Source organism: Mauremys mutica, chromosome 1 (genome assembly GCF_020497125.1).
Source record: "Mauremys mutica isolate MM-2020 ecotype Southern chromosome 1, ASM2049712v1, whole genome shotgun sequence".
Classification (NCBI taxonomy): domain Eukaryota; kingdom Metazoa; phylum Chordata; order Testudines; family Geoemydidae; genus Mauremys; species Mauremys mutica.
Genome location: NC_059072.1, coordinates 278,358,785 through 278,381,006, shown reverse-complemented (window position 1 = coordinate 278,381,006; position 22,222 = coordinate 278,358,785). Strand labels below are relative to the sequence as shown.

General features: G+C 44.5%; 1 long non-coding RNA gene across 1 annotated transcript; it reads right to left on the bottom strand.

The window, feature by feature from the left end:
- Positions 1 to 468: 468 nt before the first annotated feature.
- Positions 469 to 19,573, bottom strand: LOC123362102. Its single transcript, XR_006576342.1, has 3 exons — positions 19,515 to 19,573; positions 4,605 to 4,795; positions 469 to 1,033 (listed from the first exon to the last, which is right to left on the bottom strand). It is a non-coding gene; the product is annotated as an uncharacterized LOC123362102 (long non-coding RNA).
- Positions 19,574 to 22,222: the final 2,649 nt, after the last annotated feature.

Here is a 22,222-nt window from a genome sequence, read left to right as displayed (position 1 = left end):
ACTCCACTGTTTTATTATAAGGCAGTGAACCGAATTAACATTCCTTCAGTGGAACCGATTATATAGCAGAAAATATATCTTCACTGCTTGAAGCTCTAGGTTCAGACTGAAAAACAAAAACTACAAACTGGGACCTCCCTCTTCCCATAAAATGATAAAGCTCTATTTAAAGTTAAGGAACTGCATTCTGCACAGGTTGCTGCTTTGGTAGTAATGTTGTGCTTCTTGTCAAATCTTTTCTAGCTTGTGTTTTGTTTGAAGTTTCTTCCTCACCCTCCCTTGCCACTTCCTGACATTGTTTATGCCACACAGTGTACATCACAGTACATGCAGCTGAATGACAGAGACACAGGATGGATTTATACAGCAGGCCACAACTTTATTAACTTAACAATGGAGAAGGTATTTGTCACACACCATAGACCAGACATTGAATTGGTCCAGCGCATGGTTACAGGGCTCCCACCATATAAACAATAACTCAGGATAGACCCTCTTCAGCCTGCACCTAGAATTCAGCTCACTTCTGAATCCTCTCACCTTGGAGGAGGTAGAGGGAAGTAGGGGGACCTTAGTCTGTGAAGAATTCAGGTTTCCTTACTTTTAAACTAAAGTGTGGTGGCACAAAGCTGCAAGAAAGGCAAAAAACTCTCTGGACTCCTGAATATTTAGCCCAACAGGGAAAAAAAATCCTTCCTGATCCCAAAACACACAACTGAGCAAAGCATCAAGGAATCAAAACTTAATAAACCTCAACTACAAGGAAGGAGGGAAGGCAGAGCAGTGATTGCAGCAGATTGCCACTGGCCCTAGGGAAGGCTTAACACTTGGAGAAGGGGAGCTGTGAGAGCCAACCAGATCCCCATATCCTCATTGGTTGGCCAGTGTTGGCCACTCCCCCAGGCATATTCCCACATGCACTTTGAGATAGAAGGAAGGGTTAGGCTCCAGCATGTCTGGGCGTGAGTTCTTCAGTCTCCCTTCTTCCCAGCAGTTGGCTATCCTCCTCCTTGTCTGACCAAACATCTCCCTGCTGAGACAGGATGGGCAGTGGTCAAAATAAAAATAAGTTTTATATTTATTCTACATCCATGACCCTGGCAGGCCAGATCTTGCCCAGGCTGCAGACATTAACTAAAGACTGACAACCTCAGAGCAGTTCACCTGTATGTTAGTTTTGCTCAAGATAGGTATTAATCTTATAAGAATTCATTTAGTGTTTAGACTTTATGAAATTCTTGTAAGTTGCTGCATGCATTCATCTCACTTGTCTGTTGTCATGCTTTCTGCAGTACCTCGCCACTGTGAGTGCCTACTTCAGAGCAGACTATCAGAAAACAGGGCAGACAGCCCAAATTGGCGGTGTGTTCTATTATTAGATTGCACCATGCCAGTGACAAACGTGAACTCCTGGATCACGATGCCAGTCCTACCATGGAGTCACAAACAGTCCCTTCGGCACTCCAGGCTATCTAGACATCCAGATAAACTGGACTTTGTGAAAATGGTTATTTACACAAAAAATCACATCACATTTAAATTGCTTCCAGTCCCAAGAGACCAGCCACTTAACCCAGATCAGTTGATTCTCTAGATCTTGCACCAAAGACAACACTGGTAGCCAATTCTATAGTAAGCTACTTAAATGTTTATTAGCTAAGAAAAGGAAATGAGTTACTGAGAGGTTAAAGCAGGTAAAATATATGCATAGGTGACTCAGAGTTTGTAATTCCAAATGCCGGCAGCGATGTAATAAACTGCCAATTTTCCAAAAGTCTTTTCAGGGTACCTAGATTGTCTCTGGGGATCTCTGCATTGCATCTGGTACACTTCCCTGTAAGAATCCAAACAGTCCAAAGTTCCAGGATATTTCCTTGAATCCATACTGATAGATTCTTGTCACGGGTCACAAGTTGATAGGGTCACTGTCCACATGGGCTTTTTCTTTGATGACAGAGAGTAAGGAATTCATTTTGAGTCTTTGACCTATGATCATCATACACAATGGCCATTTGCTTTGAAATTAGCTTTTTTCTATTAGAATTCTTTTTCATTTCACTAGGCTTCTTTCTTGTATGATGGGTTATTTAGTTACAGGGGAATACACAAGGTAAATGTTTGCTACATTATAACAGAATGCAGATAAGTGAAAACAGTGCAAATAATGTCCCATTAGTTTTCATAAAGTTTAAACACCACATACACTGTTATACATTTAACACTTTGATCTATACTAATCCACACGTGAATTGCCCTTGGGCTGTGGCATGAGCTAGCAACTGATCTACCAACCTCACATCTGTTTTCCATGTTATAAGAAAATATGTACCTTTATCACTCTGAACCTGGGAACACAGGCATGGGAATCATCCCTCCTGCCCATCCAGAAGGACTATCAAAATCAGATGGGCCATCAAGGAACATTGCAATACAAAGGATTGGTTAATGGCCCTATCACACCTGAGAAATGCTACTTGCAAGGAAGCTCTTCCTCTGGACTTGGAAGCAGAGTGAAAGAAATAAAACAAAGTCACAGGAAAAATTTCCATCTTTTTGGCTGTTGGAACTCTGACAGGCCCAGACACACCAAACTGAAGCCAGATATCCCCAAGGGCTGCACCCTAGTTCTGCACTGAAAGACACTTTGAACTGACAGATCATTACAACTCTGTCACTGTTAGGAGTTAGATGATGATTCATATGTGTGTATAGGCTTGCTTTAACCTGTAAACAACTCTCATTTCTTTTTTCCTAGTTAATAGACCTTTAGATAGTTTATTACAGAACTGGCTACAGGCATTGTCTTGGGTGAAAGATCTAGAGTGCCAACTGATCTAGGGTAAGTGACTGGTCTCTTGGGATTGGAAGCAACCTGAACATGGTGTGATATTTGGAGTGTCCATTTATCAGAAAGTCCAGTTTGTCTGGATTGCAAGATAACCTTGTGAGTCTAAGGGGACTGTTTGTGACTTTATGGTAGGATTGTTATAGTGACCCAGGAATTCACATTTTTTGCTGGCTTGGTTAAATCTAATAATAGAACACACCACCAGTTTGATGTATCTGCCCTATGTTTGACAGTCTGCTCTGTGGCAGGCACTCACAATCATGAGCTAGTTGAGACAGTGTGATAACATCTACACTGCATGCTTCATTTGGTGACATGTAGAATATGTACTTGGGTACTTATGCAAGTAGAGTACAGATGAACTTAAAGCCATGCCTTCCTGTCTACACTGCTATTTTTAGTCATGTGTAGTGTCCTGCTACCTCCCAGGTGCTGGAGCCTTTCCCCACTGCAGGCAAAGGATCTGGCAGCAAGGAAAGCGACTGGCAGTTGGGAGGCCATAGGAAATGGCTTCCTGCAGCTAGAGCCTTTTCCTTACTGGAGGGAAAGCTGCTGGCACTTCCCTGCTGCTAGACCAGGGGTCGGCAACCTCTGGCAAGTGGCTCACCAGGTAAGCACCCTGGCGGGCTGGGCCAGTTTGTTTATCTGCTGCATCGGCAGGTTCGGCCAATCGCGGCTCCCACTGGCTGCGGTTCGCCGTTCTGCCAGGGTGCTTACCCTGGTGAGCCATGTGCCAGAGGTTGCCGACCCCTGTGCTAGAGCCTTCCCGCACTGCAGTTAAGGACTCTGGTAGCAGGGAAAGGTTGTCTGGCTATGCCAAAAGAATGACAGGAGACATTAGATATTGGTTTAATCAGGCCGCATCTTTATTATTAGATGTCTGGGACTAACCTGGCAGATAAAATGTGCAATGCAGGTGAAAACCCCCACAATTCACTGGGGCGGGGGCATGAGTGCTTTTTTCAGCACCCCCCCCCAACATTTCCATTCATGTCCCTCCAGCAGATCCACTGCTGGGAACCTCCAATTCAGGGGAGGGGGGAGATTAGTGTTAGGGTTCCACCAGCCCCCCTCCACCCCCTTTTCATCCAGGTCCCTCTAGTAATTCCCTTGCCGGGACCTTACTGACCACCCCCCCTTCGTAGGAGGGGTTAAGGTGGACTATAATGATGCGGGGTTGGCTCCCTGCTGTACCAATCAGAGGAGTCCCCAACTGCCCCCAGATTGCTCAATTACCAAGCACCTCTCCTTAATTCATTTTCAAGCCATTTATCTGTTCTTTTGTGCCTTATTTTATGGAGTACCAGCACTGAAAATCTGCCACAAGGAGGCACCAGCCATTAGCTTGGCTCCCTCCTCCCCACACCCAGCCGAGTTCCCAGACATCTCCCAATGCCCTCTTTTATATCAGCCAAAAATATGGCAACACCTGAGTCTGACAGGTGCACCCTATCTTCCCAAAATAACTGTGGTGTCCCATAGACTATGCCAGGATGTAAAATTACTGTCCCCCACAAGGACAACAAGAATCTGGCCACTTCCCTGTTCACATACTTCCTGGTTACGTCCATCCTGGGGGGTTCATGGCTCCCCGCCAGATCCTGCGCTGAAGCATATCCAGCCAGACAATGTTAATGCCGGAAAAATTGCCAGGATATGCTTCAGGTCCCTCCTAGTTTAACTCCACCCCTTTAAGTGTTCCCAGATCATTTTCTCTCAAGTGTATCACTAATGTATCCAGTGGCCGCTGACGTACCCGCACAGCATACAACAGCGGTATCAGTTGATCCCATAACATGCGCCTCTGTGTGTGCCAAATGAGTAATGCTTTGCCACCAAATCCCAACTGGGAGCCCTCAGGCAACCTGGATGAGTGCCTATGCACTCAAAACATAATACTGTGCCCATAGATCCACACCCTCGTGTGTATAGCCAGCTGTCCCGTATCTGAAATGAGAACACAACCGATTAATGTTTATTTTCCACCTGTGGTCTTACATACGTTCAGTATGCATTAAACTGCCATTGAGCTGTTGATCACTACCTGTTGAGCCCGAAAATCTAGCCAGCTTTCTATCCACCTTATAGTCCATTCATCCAATCCATACTTTTTTAACTTGCTGGCAAGAATCATCCCTGGGTCCACCGCTACGTGAGCATCCCGCCAAAAACCTTCAAACGAAGAAAAACCCGCAAGGATCAGGGCAGTCATTTAGCCTACTGACAAATGTAATGGCCAAAAGGTGATTCAAAATTGTGGAGGATGCCAGTTGATGGGTTGCCAATGACAGCATGTACCGCAACACCTGTTCCTCTGTAATGGGCCATGTTGCCCACTGTCCTTCCTGCTCCTGAAATTGTATGAATTCATTAAAACTTTTCTCATAGCTGTGCCACGTGTGTGGTGCCACTGATCTCTGGACCACACTGACAACTGTCCTACACCAAAGTTACCTACCATGAAAAACATTTGTCTGGGTTAGTGGATGGCGATCCCTTCCCTGAGCATCTGCCGTTGCTCCTGAAATCACCTGAGTGGGATGTCCTGGATCTGCATGACCTGTTCCTCTTTGTAAGCCCGCAGTGCTGTGGAAATAACCTCATACGCAATACCTTTAATTAATTGTATCAGCTGAATGCTAACTGGCCCCACATCAGATGCCACTAGGTCAGCTGGGTGAGTGAGAGCTGCACCTGGAGCCCCCATTTCCCCAAGCCTGATAGGCTGACTTTGATACTCCGGTGCACTACCCCAAGCTCCCCAGCCACTTGCGCTTGCTGTATGGACTCTGCCCCTGGCTTGCCCTGGGTCCAACCAACTGCACTGGGTCCACCCTGTGTGTGATTTGATTGCTTTCTGGGTTCCTGTGGTAATGAAACTAGCTGAGGGAGTTATGCAAATTCCCCCCATTCCATTGTGTTCTGGCTACAGCAGGGGAAAACTGCACCATGATTCCCTAAACATCCATGTACATTGCAACTGCTATGGGAGGGGCCTACTCCCACCTTTCTTTTCCTTCTTGTACCTATACTCCCTCTAATCAGCTCTACTTCCCTTTGTGAATTTGTTCTCCTATTGCTACCCCATTCCACTAGTGCCAGAGGAAAAGGAGAATTAAGCCTTCCCTTTTGTGCACCCCTTCCTTGCCACTTTTTGTGTCCCTCCGGAGCTATGCTGAGACTGCTTACCAGCTCCTGCCCCTTCTCCCTCCTTGACTGAAACAGGGAATGCCTTGTAGCCCCCTATCCACTTCCTATCTCCTAGTCCAGCCCAACCACTGCTTTACCAGACTGGAAAGTGTGTGGGTTGTTTTTTGTTTGTTTGTCTCTCTCTCTCTGTTTCCCCCTCTTTCTTTCTATTCTGGCCCTCTATGGGAACCCCACTTGGGTCTGAGATAATCCCCTAGGGCCTTGCGTTCCCTGCTGCAGCAAGGTTTCCTCCCCCTTTAACTGTCTGGACTGCCTTTTGGGGCTGAAATGACCTGTCCAGAGCCCTCTCACCTGCCGAAGGAGAGTGGGAGCTTTCTTTCCCATCCCCGCCCACTGTATGGGCTATATGCGAAATTGTGTTGGTTCCAGTACCTTTTTTCTCCCTACTGTAGTGATTTGAGGGTGGGGTGGGGAGGGGTCTAAGGGGAATGTTCCTGCCTTCCCCTACCTAACACTGTCTAGCTCAGGGGTCCCCATCTAAATGCGCCCGCGTCCTGGCCGGCGGTGGAGCATCCGCCAAAATGCCATTGAATTTCTGTGGTGTTTCGGCAGCGACACCTCTCGATGATGCCACTTGCCACCGACAAGACACGTCATCGAGAGGCGTCGCTGCCAAAATGCCGCAGAAATTCGGCGGCATTTCGGCGGATGTTCCACCACCGCCACGGTCCTTCGTCTGGCGCCTGCCAGATGAAAAGGTTGGGGACCACTGGTCTAGTTCTATGTAGGAGTGGATTGAGTGCTACTTTTTGCCCCCTTCCTCTCCCTGCTGCCTTGCAGTTGCAGCAGGGAAGTTGTTTTGTTTGTTTGTTTGTTTCAAATAGGTCTCTGAGCTGAACGTATGGGGTTTCTGCTCCCCCTTGCCACCATGTCCCAACTCCACCCTGTTTCTATGGCCTGAATTGGGGACGGGCCTGCTCCCCCTTGCTGTTCCTGCTCACCATCCAGACTGATTCTATGTGGAGGGTAGGGCGACCAGACAGCAAATGTGAAAAATCGGGACACAGGATGGGGGGTAATAGGAACCTATATAAGAAAAAGACCCCAAAATCTGGACCATCCCTATAAAATCAGGACATCTGGTCACCCACCGGGGGGTTCTATGGAGCAGAGAAACAGTGCCTGCTCCCCCCTGTTGCTGTGTCCCCAACTGCAGCCTGCTTTTATACCCTGCTATGGGGGAAGGGGTTGTCTCCCCACCACCCCCAATCCGCCGCTGATCATCCGGATTGCTTCTACGTGGGGGTTCTATGGAGCAGGGAACCTGTGCCCACTCCCTCCTGCCACCCTGTGCAATTCCTGCCTGTTTTTTATGTCCTGAATGGGGAAGGGGTTCCCCCCACCACCACTATCTCCACTCACGGTTTGACTGCACGTGGTCCTGCAACAAGCCATTCACCAGAGCCTCTGTTTGCCCAGCCTGTTCCCTGTGATGAGGGGAGGGTCCAGGCCCAGGGTGACCTTTTGAAACCCGTCATTCCTAGGTGGTGAGTCATGCACCACACTGACTGTTTTTTCAGCAGTTTAATGTCTCCCCTCCTCCTCCAAGCCAGAAAGCATTGCTCTCTTCTCCTGGCCGGTAGCAGGGAAAGGTTCTGGCAATGGGGAAAGGCTCTGCTATCTCCCTGCTGCTAGAGCCCTTCCCCACTCACCACAGGGAAAGACTCTGGCAGCTGGAAAGGTTCTGGCCAGGGGGATGCAGTAGGTAAAAACTCAGACTTTCCCTCCTGCCTTCCTCCTGCCAGAATCTTTCCTCGCCACAGTGAAAGGCTCTGGCAGAGGGAAGCTGATAAAGCCCCACTACCTCTGCTGTGCCAGAGCTTTACACTGACATGCATAGCTACACACAGCAGTGCAGATGCGGCCTGCTTTCCACTGAGACATGTAGCTACACATACCCTACATGGTGCCAAAAGTGTTGAGTAGTGTAGACATAGCCTTCTTTATGGAGTCTTCCTGAAGGGGCTATTTTCCTAATGTTTATATGCCCCCAAACTTTATCATTTGGGATTTTCAGCTTTCCTTTTCCAAAAAAGAAATCACAGCTTTAGGCAGATATAGATGAATCTTCCAATCTTTTCAAATCATTCAGCATTGCATCCTTAGAGAAATTGCTCTCTTCATTCATAAATCAGAACTTTTCTTTGTTTCAATCCATTTTTATACAAATGCATTTGTTTTCTTTACAACCTTGTCATGCTATAGCTTTCTGCTGCTTGTAAATTAAAAGCAAATGTCAAAAATTCATTCATTCCATTCATATTGTAACAATGATGACACATCTTTTGTGAATTAATTATTGCCCAAGAGACACTTACAATGGTCACCACTCTTTTAGCTCTATTGTTCTTTAAACACTTACTTTCCATTTCCGAGACAAATTATATTATTCATGGTAACAAAAAGAGCACTTACAACCCTGTTTGCCTTCCAAATTACCAAACAGCTTTATATACATGTATTTTCCAACATGTATTTCATAGAATGTTAGCTTGCTTAGATTTATGAATCTCAAATGTATTGTTGAGATTTATGTTCATGATACTATTTTACTGATAGAAAATACTGCTATGAGTTGAAAAGTATCATCAGTCTATTTAGAATTTAAAAAATCTAGGGTTTTGTTTTTCCAAAAACAAAACAAAACAAAACAAAAACAACCCTTAATGTTGCTGGGACAGCAGGTTAAATTATAGATTTATTGTTCCATGAAAAATCAATTATACTATAAAGCTTAAATCTGAATTGATGCTGAGAAAAAGGTATTGAAAAGTGTAATTGCTATTGGTTTGTGCCATTTTAGACAAAATGATTACAAATTTTGTCTATAATGAAAATGTAAAAGAGCTTGAAATACTTCACAGCACTTTTTGTTTACTTTAAAAACTACATGGGTTGTAAACAACAGAGAGATCAATGTGTTGTTTTTTTACCGCTTTCTTGGTTTTGGAAACATAACTTTTATTGGAGAAAAAAATTATCATTTTTCAAGTCTGCTGTTTTTGCTATTTTAAATGTATACCGGCCATTTTTCTTCAAATTCTTGCCACCTCTACCTCAGGAGAGAGTAAGCGGATATTAGTTGCAGAGCTTTATTTTAGCTCCCATGCACATTAAGTTACTTTTTCTTTGGAGTTCACCTGCAAGCAGCTTTAACCATTCTGAGACTTGAAGTGTTTTTTAAATTAATTATTAATTATAATAAATTATTATTTGTGTATAGTTAACATTATATTCAATAACTTTGTTTTTGCTTATTCAGGACTACATAAAGACCTGCAAACTTCTGATCTACTAAAGTCCATACCAGTGTGGCCTCTGAATTAATTCTTGCTCTGTAGGTATATAAATGAGCATGAAGGGCTGACTTGAACATATTTCCACATTATACAACATAACATACACACTTCTAACTAGAATCTTTAACATCTTTCTCACTTTCTCATTGTAAATGTATATCTTGGACTTGATTCTCAGATACACTAAAGAAGCCTTACCATTATTGCTTTAGTGTAACTGCGAATGAGGTGCACACTCTTTAGATTTCATTCCCTTTGTCCACAATGGAGAAGGGGGCTTGGTATGGCATTCCTCCCCTGCTCAGGCTATGTGGGGATTTAGAGTTATTTAGGTATCAGAGGGGTATCCATGTTAGTCTGTAGCCACAAAAACAATGAGGAGTCCAGTGGCACCTTAAAGACTAACAAATTTGACAGGACCAATTCAATTATTGGGAGTGGACCACATCCAACCTGATTGAATTGGCCTGGTCAACACTGGTTCTCCACTTCTAAGGTAACTCCCTTCTCTTCATGTGTCAGTACTTACCCTGGCAAGCCGCATGCCAGAGGTTGCCGACCCCTGTGTTAAGCTATTCCCCAGTCAAGACAACCAGTGAAGGAGATAGTGGTAACCATTTCCCTTCTGTTGCTTGCATTGCCAAAATAACTAAACACATGCATATTGTAAAGAACTGGGACCACACTGCTTTCATGGATTCCAAGGCCAGAAGGTGACACTATGATCAGCTTCTTGAACTGTAGACACAAGTACTGGACACAGTATTCAGCTGTGGTCACACCAGTGCTAAATGCAAAGACAAAAAAATTTCTCTACTCCTACTCAAGATTCTCCTGGTTATGCATCCCAGGATCCCATTAGCCCTTTTGGCCACAGTCACACTAGGAATTCAGTTCAGCACATTATCCACCATGACTCCCACATCTTTTCTGGAGTCACTGCTTCCCAGAATAGACTCCCCCATCCTCTAAATGTGGCCTCCATTCTTTGTTCCTAGATGTGTACATTTACATTTAGTCATGTCAAACTGCACATTGTTTGCTTGTGCACAGTTTACAAAACTATCCAGATTGCTCTGTATCAATGACCTGTCCTCTTCACTATTTACTACTCCCCGAATTTTTGTCCTCTGCAGAATTTATCAGTGATGATTTTATGTTTTTTTCCAGGTCAGAAATAAAAATGTCATAGCATAAGGCCAAGAACCGATCCCTGTGGCACCCTACTAGAAACACAAATGTATGGCAATGATTCTCTGTTCACAATTAAATTTTGAGACCTATCAGTTAGCCAGCTTTTAATCCATTTAATGTGTGCCATGTTAATTTTATACTGTTCTAGATTTTTAATCAAAATGGCATGCGGTACGAAGTCAAATGCCTTACAGACTTCTAACTAGTCAACACTATTACCTTTATCAACAAAATTTGTAATCTCATCAAAAAAAGATAGGTTAGTTTGACCAGATCTATTTTCCATATACCCATCTCGAATGGTATTAATTATTAGGGGCCTACCAAATTCACGGCCATGAAAAACGCATCACAGACAGTGAAATCTGATCTCCTCCTGTGAAATCTAGTCTTTCATGTGCTATTACCCTATACAGATTTCACAGAGGAGACCAGCGTTTCTCAAATTGGGTGTCCTGACCCAAAAGAGAGTTGCAGGACGGATCACAAAGTTATTTTAGCAGGGGTTGTGGTATTGCCCCCCTTACTTCTCCGCTGCCTTCAGAACTGAGCAGCTGCAGAGCGGCCACTGTTGGCTCGGTGCCCAGCTCTGAAGGCAGCTCCCAAGCAGCAGGAGCACAGAAGTCAGGGCGGTGATATCATACCATGCCATCCTTACTTCTGCGCTGCTGCCCTCAGAGCTGGGTGGCCAGAGAGTGGCCGCTGCTGACTGAGGATCCTGCTCTGCCTTCAGAGCTGGGATCCCTGCCAGCAGCCGCTGCTCTCCAGCAGCCGCCACTCTCCAGCAGCCCAGCTCTAAAGGCAGAGCTGCCATCAGCAGCAGCACGGAAGTAAGGGTAGCAGTACTGCAACCCCCCATCACCCACACACACACTAACCTTGCAACCCCCCTTCAACTCCTTTTTTGGGTCAGGACCCCTACCATTACAACACCATGAAATTTCAGATTTAAATAGCTGAAATCATTAAATTTATGATTTTTAAAATCCTATGACCATGATATTGACCAAAATGGACTGTGAATTTGGTAGGACCCTATTAATTACATTACCTTTGTTTAGTTCTTTATTAATTTAATGCCATAATAGCTCCTCCATAATCTCTACCAAACAATAGCAGCAGCTCAGACTATAATGGAAACACTCAGAGCTGCTCCCCTCACTCATCAACAACCTTCTAAAACTAGCACATGGTCCTCCGAGTCCATATTCCATTTTGGGAGGAGTACATAGGGTAGGAAGTCTCCAAACTCCCAGATAGGGAAGAGAAAAGGGGTGGAGGGGGAGGGCTCTATCTTTCCTCAGGATTCATTACTTGGCTTCAACAGCCCATCTCCTCCCAGCTCACTGAGGATACCAGCTTTGTCCTGTAATGTAGTTAATCCTGCCGCTCCAGTGGCAGAAGTACTGAAGTTTCAGGGTTCAAATCCTATTAATGAGAGGATTATTACAGTGGGATTACATGGTAGAATTTGATTTTACCTTTTCCCTTTTAAAAACAACATAGGAACTTACATAAAGCTGCATTTTAAAGAACAATATTAGGTTACAAATTCACGCACTTACATTCTAGAAATTCCATTTTGCAGTTGCGTAGGCCATCTTCTTTCTCCCCGCTTTCATGTGTGCATTATGGTGCAGTGTTTCACTACATGATCACTTGTTATTTTTTCTTCAGGGCCACTGCTTCATTTAATGCACCAAAAGAATTCACAGAAAGGCAGAATTAAGGTTGCCTGGACAACCAAAAATGTGTCATTTCCCAATTTTAGAGAGCTTGAGTACCCAAAAGAGGGGACAGAGGACAAGGCAGGAGCCTACAATGGGTGCCCTCAAGGGACAATGGAGGGGAAAGACAAGTGAATGTTGCCCTGAACTGTAACACAACGTACTATAGTTTGTCATCCATCTTTCGCCCTTGTGGGAAGATGTCAATATTATTTATGAAAAGATATAGGAATGGGTGGGACAGAGAAAATTCTGACTACTGAATATTTTCAGGAAAAAATATTGATAATTTTTTAGATTTCTAAGTTAAACTTGGCAGAATCAAACCAATGTTATGCACTGGTAGCTAAATTAGGAGGTACACAAAGGCTTTAAATACCTTGACTAATAAATGATAAACCAGTGTGCAAAGGCAATCATCACGGTATTACTAAAAGGAATGTGGAGACTATTTTTTAAACCAAGAAGGAATGAAAAGAAAATCATTTATGTTTTTAATAAGATTGAGAAGCTTAGTTTGGAATTAGGGTTAGAATGTGTCAGCATTAGATTTCTGAGCACTTTCAGCAGAAAGTAGATAATACTGGTTTTTGGAGAGCATTACATACAGTATTTTGTAATTCTACTTTAGACCTGCCAAAAGCTTGTCACTTTTTCCATTACTAAATTGCCAGTACAACATCTAATACATGTACACTGTCTGAAATGAACTGAGGTTTATTACCATACTCAGTTGTGCTTCTTTTGGTAGTGTTTCAGATTTTTTTTTATAATCCCCTTATTTTTAAGGGTTTATAATTCTGTTCAGATAGTAACAATAAGTCTGCATTTATGAACCATTTTACTTCTCCCAAATTTAAGAAAAACACTTTTTTTTCATATTCAAATATTGGCTCAGATCCTACAAAGAGTGAGATTCTTGGCAGAGTAAGGACTGCAAGATTTGGCAATTTATAGGTAAAATATAGCATTTTTTTCCTGTTGTACTGAGGTTATACAAAATCACCTCTGTTTATACAAGATAGTTACACGTTGCAATGACATTTTCACAAATTAAAAATAACTGTGGCAAATGACATAATTATATTATGTTCATAAATATATGACAATGACATAATTATATTAATGGGAAATGTTGTAAGTACTGTTTTTTATTTAATTATGGCAAAATTAACTTTTTGTGAAAGCATGTTAGAAAATAAACCAAGAAGCTTCTCTGAAAAGCTTTATTAAAATGACTTTAGGGGATGTGTTTTGAACTTAATGTGTGAGGCTACAGTGCTGCAATTCTGATTACTACAAATGGAATCTCCATTTCTGGAAATATTTAAGAGTAGGTTAGATAAATGTCTATCAGGGATGGTCTAGACAGTATTTGGTCCTGCCATGAGAGCAGAGGCCTGGACTCAATGACCTCTCGAGGTCCCTTCCAGTCCTAGAATCTATGAATCGGCTTTAGTGCAGGTGAAACCCTACTAACAGAGCAGATTATACACCACTATATTTGAGAGATATGTACTAAGTTAGTCCACTGTACCACGTAAGCATTATACACTAGAAATTACACAAACTACAGTATACATTTCCTTCATTGTATAGGTTTCTCTTATGGTATTTTTGTTTGACTATATTATGTGTGTATGGAAAAGTACTTTAAAATGCTTTGATCTTATGCCAAAATTCTTAATTGTTAATAGTATTTCTACATATTTCTGTTTCTTGATTTGTGTTTATGGATGCTCTATCAAATTGAGTGACTAAAACAAGAGGTAGGCAAAATTTTTGAGCTAAAACATGTTTTTGTTTGTTCTCACTAAAAAAAAATGTGCAGATTTGCAAATTCATGTCTATTTTGGTGAATTGCTTTTTCATTTTCTTAAAAAAAAAATGTTTGGGCAAGATTCATAAGGCTAAGTGGTGGTGATGCTGCCCTTAAATCCATTAGCCAGGGCACTCACCTGGGATGTAGAAGGTTCAGGTTCAAATCTCCACACTGGAATTGTGGACTGAACTAACCTCGTTATCTCCAGCCTGCTTCTTGCTTGCTTATATATACCTGCCCCTGGAAATTTCCACTACATGCATCCGACGAAGTGGCTATTCACCCACGAAAGCTCATGCTCCAAAACGTCTGTTAGTCTATAAGGTGCCACAGGATTCTTTGCTGCTTTTACAGATCCAGACTAACACGGCTACCCCTCTGATACTTGACACTGGAATAGGGGCTTGAGCCCAGATCTCCCACATCCCAAATGAGTTTGCTGCTTGTGCAATAGAGTAAGTCCTCCAGGAAGCATAGAAAAGCCACACTTCCTGTATGCTTTAGATGCCGTGTTTGGTTTCCTGGGACATACTTAGTGCTGGGACAAAAACAAAGGGGATTTCTACACAGCACTTAAAAAACCCGTGGCTAGTCTGAGCCAACTGACTCACGCTCACAGAGCTCGGGCTAAGGGGCTTTTTAATTGTAGTGCAGATGTTTGGGCTCAGGCTGGAGCCCAGGCTCTAGGACCCTGCAAGGTGGGAGGGTCCCAGAGTTCAGGCTGCATTCTAAGACTGAACGTCTACATCACAATTAAACAGCCCCTCAGCCTGAGCCCCATAAGCCTCACTCAACTGGCACAGGCCAGCCATAGGTAGCTAATTGCAGTGTAGACATACCCAAAGACACCCAGGACAGGACAGTTGCAGGCTATAACTATACAGAGTCAAAGGTTTGTTATTTCATTTCTGTACATAGTTCCTCTTCATAGAATCATAGAATACTAGGGTTGAAAGAGACCTCAGGAGTTCATCTAGTCCAACCCCCTGCTCAAAGCAGTACCAACACCAACTAAATTATCCCAGCCAGGGTTTTGTCAAGCTGGGCCTTAGAAACCTCTAAGGATGGAGATTCCACCACTTTCCTAGGGAACCCATTCCAGTGCTTCACCATCCTCCTAGTCAAATAGTGTTTCCTAATATCCAACCTAGACATCCCCCACTGAAACTTGAGACCATTGCTTCTTGTTCTGTCATCTGCCACCACTGAGAACAGCCAAGCTCCATCCTCTTTGGAACCCCCCTTCAGGTAGTTGAAGGCTGCTATCAAATCCCCCCTCACTCTTCTCTTCTGCAGACTAAATAACCCCAGTTCCCTCAGCCTCTCCTCGTAAGTCATGTGCTCCAGCCCCGTAATCATTTTTGTTGCCCTCCGCTGGACTCTCTCCAATTTGTCCACATCCCTTCTGTAGTGGGGGAACCAAAACTGGACACAATAATCCATGTGTGGCCTCACCAGTGCCGAATCGAGGGAAGTGATTATCCCCCTCTATCTGCTGGCAATGCTCCTACTAATACAGCACAATATGCCATTGACCTTCTTGGCAATGAGGGCACACTGCTGACTCATATCCAGCTTCTCATCCACTGTAATCCCCAGGTCCTTTTCTGCAGAACTGCTGCTTAGCCAGTTGGTCCCCAGCCTGTAGCAGCACATGGGATTCTTCCTTCCTTGGTGCAGGACTCTGCACTTGTCCTTGTTGAACTTCATCAGATTTCTTTTAGCCCAATCCTCCAATTTGTCTAGGTCACTCTGGACCCTATCCCTACTCTCCAGTGTATCTACCTCTCCTCCACCCCCGAGCTTAGTGTCATCTGCGAACTTGCTGAGGGTGCAATTAATCCATCATCTTTATTAATGATCTGGATGATAGAACAAAACCAGCCCCAGGACTGACCCCTAGTGCACTCTGCTTGATACCAGCTGTCAACTAGACATCGAGACGTTGATCACTATCTGTTGAGCCCAACAATCTAACCAGTTTTCTATCCACCTTATAGTCCATTCATCCAATCCATACTTTTTTAACTTGCTGGCAAGAATACTGTGGGAGACCATATCAAAAGCTTTGCTAAAGTCTAGATATATCACATCTACCACTTTCCCCATATCCACAGAGCCAGTTATCTCATCATAGAAGGCAATCAGGTTGGTCTGGCGTGACTTGCCCTTGGTGAATCCATGTTGACTGTTCCTGATCACCTTCCTCTCCTCCAAGTGCTTCAAAATGGATGCCTTGCAGACCTGCTCCATGATTTTGTTGGGAACTGAAGTGCAGCTGACCACTCTGTAGTTCCCTGGGTTCTCTTTCTTCCCTTTTTTAAAATATGAGCACTATATTTTCCTTTGTCCAATTGTCCGGGACATCCCCCGATTGTGATAATGAGTTTATCTGGAAATCGGTCTGCTCGTCAGTAAGATGCTACCCAAACCACTATTCTATGGAGTATTCTGGGGCAGGTCTCTCTCAATCTCTCCTGTTGAAGTTGTTAAAGTTAATATAAACAAATATTCATTGGAATGGGCACCTGGACTGGACTCCCAGGTGAGTGCCTTGACCACCATACTATAGATGCATTTTCTCTCTGGCCCAATGTTTGTACAGTAGAAAGGAGGTAACACAGTGTTTCCATATAAACATTTTAATGACGCCTTAGATATTTCCATTTAGTTATGTAATTTCCAATTACCTTTCTCAAAAGGTATCTTTGTGGAATATATTTTGGTAAGGATTGCAGGTGAATCATAATATCAGTACATTTTGCAAACAGAAAGTTCATGCCTGGATGGGTATTTTGAGATTATCAAGGTCAAGTACACTGAGAAACTATATAATATATAATAGACAATATGCTTTTACAGAGGACTTTATTGTCCTTTACACAGGAAAGGCATTTAGTGTTTGATACTATTGACAACACCATACTTATGTCATGATGGTGTCATCCTAATGCATGAGCTACCATGAACCCTGCTGTTATGTTTGCCTCCCGTCTTTGGTTTGCTTAACTTTGGTTTGCTTAACTCCTGAGTAAGGAGTAAATTACTCCTGGAGTGCCCTTTTCTTACATATGCACTTTAACAATAATATTTCCTAGTGCTTGCTGCTTATTGTGGCTTACACAGTAGCCAGAAGCCAGACAGACCACGATGATCCCTTGGAGATGCAATGCATAAGCTGATGTATTTAGCTGCCTGTTCCTTCTAGCATTTTAAGAGCTATCGAAGCTTATGCCCTGCTGTTTTCATGGTGGGGAAGAAACTCTTATCACAAGAGAAAACAGGCTTTTTATATAATAGTTATAAAACTGATGGATTGATGGAGCACCCACCACTAGAGCAGCTACACAATTATTTGCCAAATTAAAAAACATAAATTACGTAGACTGACCCCCAGAGGGTAACACTGAAGAACCACTGTTGGTGCTTCAAGGAATGTTAACAACAGCATTGTGCTTGTGTCAGGAATAAAAACAAAACACAAACAAAAATAAGACATCCCTCTCCACAAACAAACAAACGTAGAATCTAATGAATATGGCTACCGAAAGTCCCTATGTACTGCAGAATACAATGTGACATATCTATAGCAGAAGTGAGAGGGTTCTCTTAGAATTTAAAACAAATAACACTCATTCAGATGAGTTATTTGTGCACTTTCATCTTTTAAAAAATAGTTCTAGTGATTTTTTCCATAGTCAGAGAGAAGCAATATTTAATAAGTAGTGAAATGTGATATCTAAATTAGTGCTGTATTTTATAACCATTCTAGAAAATTTGCCTCCAACTAACCAATACAAAGTAGTTAAAATCTAATTCAGTCGCTATCATTAGAAGGTTTGGCTTGAAACTTGAAAATGGAAAAAAATATTAATGCAAATACCATTTATTCTGTAAAAGGAACTCAACTCCTGGGTTATGTCTGACCTCCTTTAAACACCAGTCATCCCATTATTTCTAAATGAGAGCTGCTGGGTGCTGGGCTCTTTTGAAAATCTAAGCCATTTCACTTAGACACCTAAATGGAAACTGGTGGATGCTGAGGTCGTTTGAAAACCAGGCCCTTCATTATTTAGATGCCAAGATGTAAGCACTCAGGCCTGAAAATTTTTGCCCTTACCTTTTATTTAGTTATTTTAAAATGCACTGCTCTCACTGATGCATCTGAAGAAGTGTTTTTTTACCCTCAAAAACTTATGCCCAAATAAATCTGTTAGTCTTTAAGGTGCCACCAGACTTCTTGTTTTTGCTCTCACTGAGCAATTTGTGAATATAGCCTCCTTGAAATTTAAGCTTTGGAAGGAAATTAGTTTATCACCACTGGAAATTTGGTTACAGCTGTGCAAATGCTTTAACGTTTATCAGGCACATGTTTATTTTTGAGATATCTTCTATCAGGTTCCCCTCATTTTATTTATTTATCTGTGTTTTGGCCAGTAGTGCTTCATTTCCACTGCTAATAAATGTAACATCAAAAATAGCACACCTGGGTGCCAGAATAACTCTGTGAACCTGTCAGTAAGACTTAATGAACAGCTGTGTTCACCACCTCTACAGCTTGTTCAAATTTTGCAGGCTAATATGCCAGAGACACTCACATTTAATCACAAACAAGAGATCGCCCCAAAGCAGTTCAGTGTTGCCTTTAGGCCAGAGGTGGGTAAATTACGGCCTGTTGCCACATCCGGCCTGCAGGACCCTCCTGCCTGTCCCCTGAGCTCCTGGCCCAGGAGGCTAGCCACTGGCCCCTCCACTGCTGTCCCCCTTCCCCCACAGCCTCAGCTCACTGTGCCGCCGGCACAATGCTCCGGGCAGTGGGGCTGCACGCTCTTGCCAGGCAGCACAGCTGCAGAGCTGCTGCCTGACCCAGTGCTCTGTGCTGTGCGGTGGTGTGGCTGGCTCCGTGCTCTGGGCAGTGCAGCTGTAGCGCCGCTGGCTACCGGTGCTCCTGGCAGCGCAGTAAGGGGGCAGGGAGCAGGGGAGGTTGGATAGAGGGCAGAGGAGTTCGGGGTGGTGGTCAGGGGGCAGGGGTGTGGATAGGGGTTGGGGCAGTCAGAGGGTGCGGAATGGGGGGGTTGAATGGGGGCAGGGGTCCCAGGGGGGCAGTCAGGAATGAGAAGAGGAGTTGGATGCGGGGACGGGGGGCTGGGGGCGGTCAGGGGACATGGAGGGGTGGATGGGGCAGAAGTCCTGGGGGGGGCATCAGGGGACAGGGAACAGGGGGGGTTGGATGGGGCAGGAGTCCGAGGGGGGCTGTCAGGGGGTGAGAAGCAGGTGGGGTTAGATAGGAGGCAGGGGCCGGGCCACACCTGACTGTTTGGGGAATCACAGTCTCCCCTAACTGGCCCTCCGTACAATTTTGGAAACCCGATGTGGCCCTCAGACAGGGGTGAAAGTGAGTTAAAAGGACTTACCGGTACACCGGAGTCCTGGGCAGGGGTGTGGCCTCAAGAGGAAGAGGCGGGGCCTTTAAAGGCCCCGGGGCTCTGGCTGTGGCTGGGAGCCCTGGGGCCTTTAAATCACCAACTGCAGAGGCTGCTGGGAGCCCTGGGGCTCAGGAGCGATTTAAGGGGCCCAGGGCTCTGGCCGCTGCTACTGCAGCAGAGCTCCAGGCCCTTTACATTGCCGCCTGAGCCCTGCTGCCGGAGCCTGGGGTAGCAGTGGCAGACATCCAGCAGTGAATTAAAGGGCAAGGCCTCCCTGCAGCAGCTGGGCCCTTTAAATCACTGCCGCAGCCCTGCCGCCGCTACCCCAGGGCTCTGGCAGCAGGGCTCGGGAGGCAATTTAAAGGCCCCTGGGCTCCAGCCACTGCAGGGAGCCCCATGCCCCTTAAATCACCAGCCTGGGGAAGCTGGTCAGGTCCGGCATGGCGTACCGGCTTTTGCCGTTACACCATACCGGTTTACTTTCACCTCTGCCCTCAGGCCAAAAAGTTTGCCCACCCCTGCTTTAGGCCCAATCCTACAGTTCTTTTTTATTCAGGAAAATTTAACAGAGTTACTAAGGATTCACATTGGTGTAATTGAGAGCAGAGTTTGGCTGGCTTCGCTGTATATATTGTTGAGGGATGTCTGCCTTTGGACAAATTAGAGTCATTAATAAAATGCTAAATAACAAAGTAGGTCTTGTTCCATATTCAGTTTCTCGACCTACAGTAGAGTATAGACTGTGAACACCACAGTCACTTAATAATGTGCCACTTTCTAGGCAGTATTCCACCAAGTGTGGTGATGTCTAAAAGCTCCATGTTCTCCTCCATGTATGAGCATGGATGTCAGGGAGCCTGCATGAATAGAAAGTCAGAGGTCCACCCTGCAGTAGGCTCTACCCCAGGGGTCAGCAACCTCTGGCACACGGCTCGCCAGGGTAAGCACCCTGGTGGGCCGGGCCAGTTTGTTTACCACCCGAGTAAGATTAGATAAGTGAGGAATGATTAAAGAGGCTAGAACTCTTCAGCTTGGAAAAGAGGAGACTAAGGGGGGCTATGACAGAGGTATATAAAATCATGAGTGATATTGAGAAAGTGGTTAAGGAAAAGTTATTTACTTATTCCCATAATACAAGAACTAGGGGTCACCAAATGAAATTAATAGGCAGCAGGTTTAAAACAAATAAAAGGAAGTTCTTCTTCACGCAGCGCACAGTCAACTTGTGGAACTCCTTACCTGAGGAGGTTGTAAAGGCTAGGACTATAACAGTGTTTAAAAGAGAACTGGATAAATTCATGGTGGTGAAGTCCATAAATGGCTATTAGCCAGGATGGGTAAAGAATGGTGTCCCTAGACTCTGTTTATCAGAGGATGGAGATGGATGGCAGGAGAGAGATCACTTGATCGTTGCCTGTTAGGTTCACACCCTCTGGGGCACCTGGCATTGGCCACTGTCGGTAGACAGATACTGGGCTAGATGGACCTTTGGTGTGACCCGGTAGGGCCATTCTTATGTTCTTATGAGTCGTCAGGTTCAGCTGATCGCGGCTCCCACTGGCCTTGGTTCGCCGTCCCAGGCCAATGGGGGCGGCAGGAAGCGGCGCAGATGAGGGATGTGCTGGCTGCGGCTTCCTGCCACCCCCGTTGGCCTGGGATGGCAAACCATGGGCAGTGGGAGCCGTGATCGGCCGAACCTGCGGACGCAGCAGGTAAACAAACTGGCCCGGCCCGCCAGGGTGCTTACCCTGGTGATCCGCGTGCCAGAGGTTGCCGACCCCGCTCTACCCTTTCCCCTGCCATTGTGAAAGCCCCTCCTTAGGGCCTCAGAACTTTCTAACGCCACAGAGCTGGACAGCTGAGACTGGGACACAGATTGGCTCCAGTGGATATTCCTCACCCCCTCCGCCCCTGACACACACAAAGGAAAACAGGATATATTAACTTCTTGAGGCTGCATTGATTTCTCTTCTGTTTTGTTTTTGGGGTTTCCACTGAAGCAATGCTTAAAAAATGTCAATGATGTGAGGATGGGTTGAGCAGGGAGCTCTTGAGCTGGGACAGAAACACAGGGGGTCTCTGCTGTTCAGTGGGCCTCCAGCAAGTTCAGCAGAGTCTGGAGGCTGAAATCTTTTGATGTGGAGAGGGATTGAGAGGCGGAGTGGGCAGTGAACATGAATTGCAAGAATTCCTTGGAAATCCTGTAAGCTTAAACTTTTAGTTCCCCAGCCCTATGCAGTCTATAGGAGAATAGTCCTTTCATTATTAGATTCAGATAACTGAACACATACCTCCTGTGGGGGGATTAACTGGATCTGTTTCTACCAAAATGAAAAATGAGAAGAGAGTCTATAAAAGACTTTATTTTTTACAGAAAAAATAACACTACTACTTCTTTAAGTAATGCAAGTGCTCTAAAGTTAAAATAGGTTAGTTTGTAGGTGAAGAGTAACATGAGGCGTTATTAGCATAATGAATATTAAATTATAGATGAGAATGCCAGCAATACTTTCTAAGGCACCAAAAACAAAACAACAAAAAAAACCCCAACCAAACACGCAATAATCCTGCCTGAATCGAAAGGGAGAGTATAATGAGTAGCGCACGCGCCTGTCTGTGTGAGTGAATCACTGCTGGCTGTGTTCAGCTGGGAATATAAGTGACAATGACAGGTAATTTTAATAACAAGCCTGTTA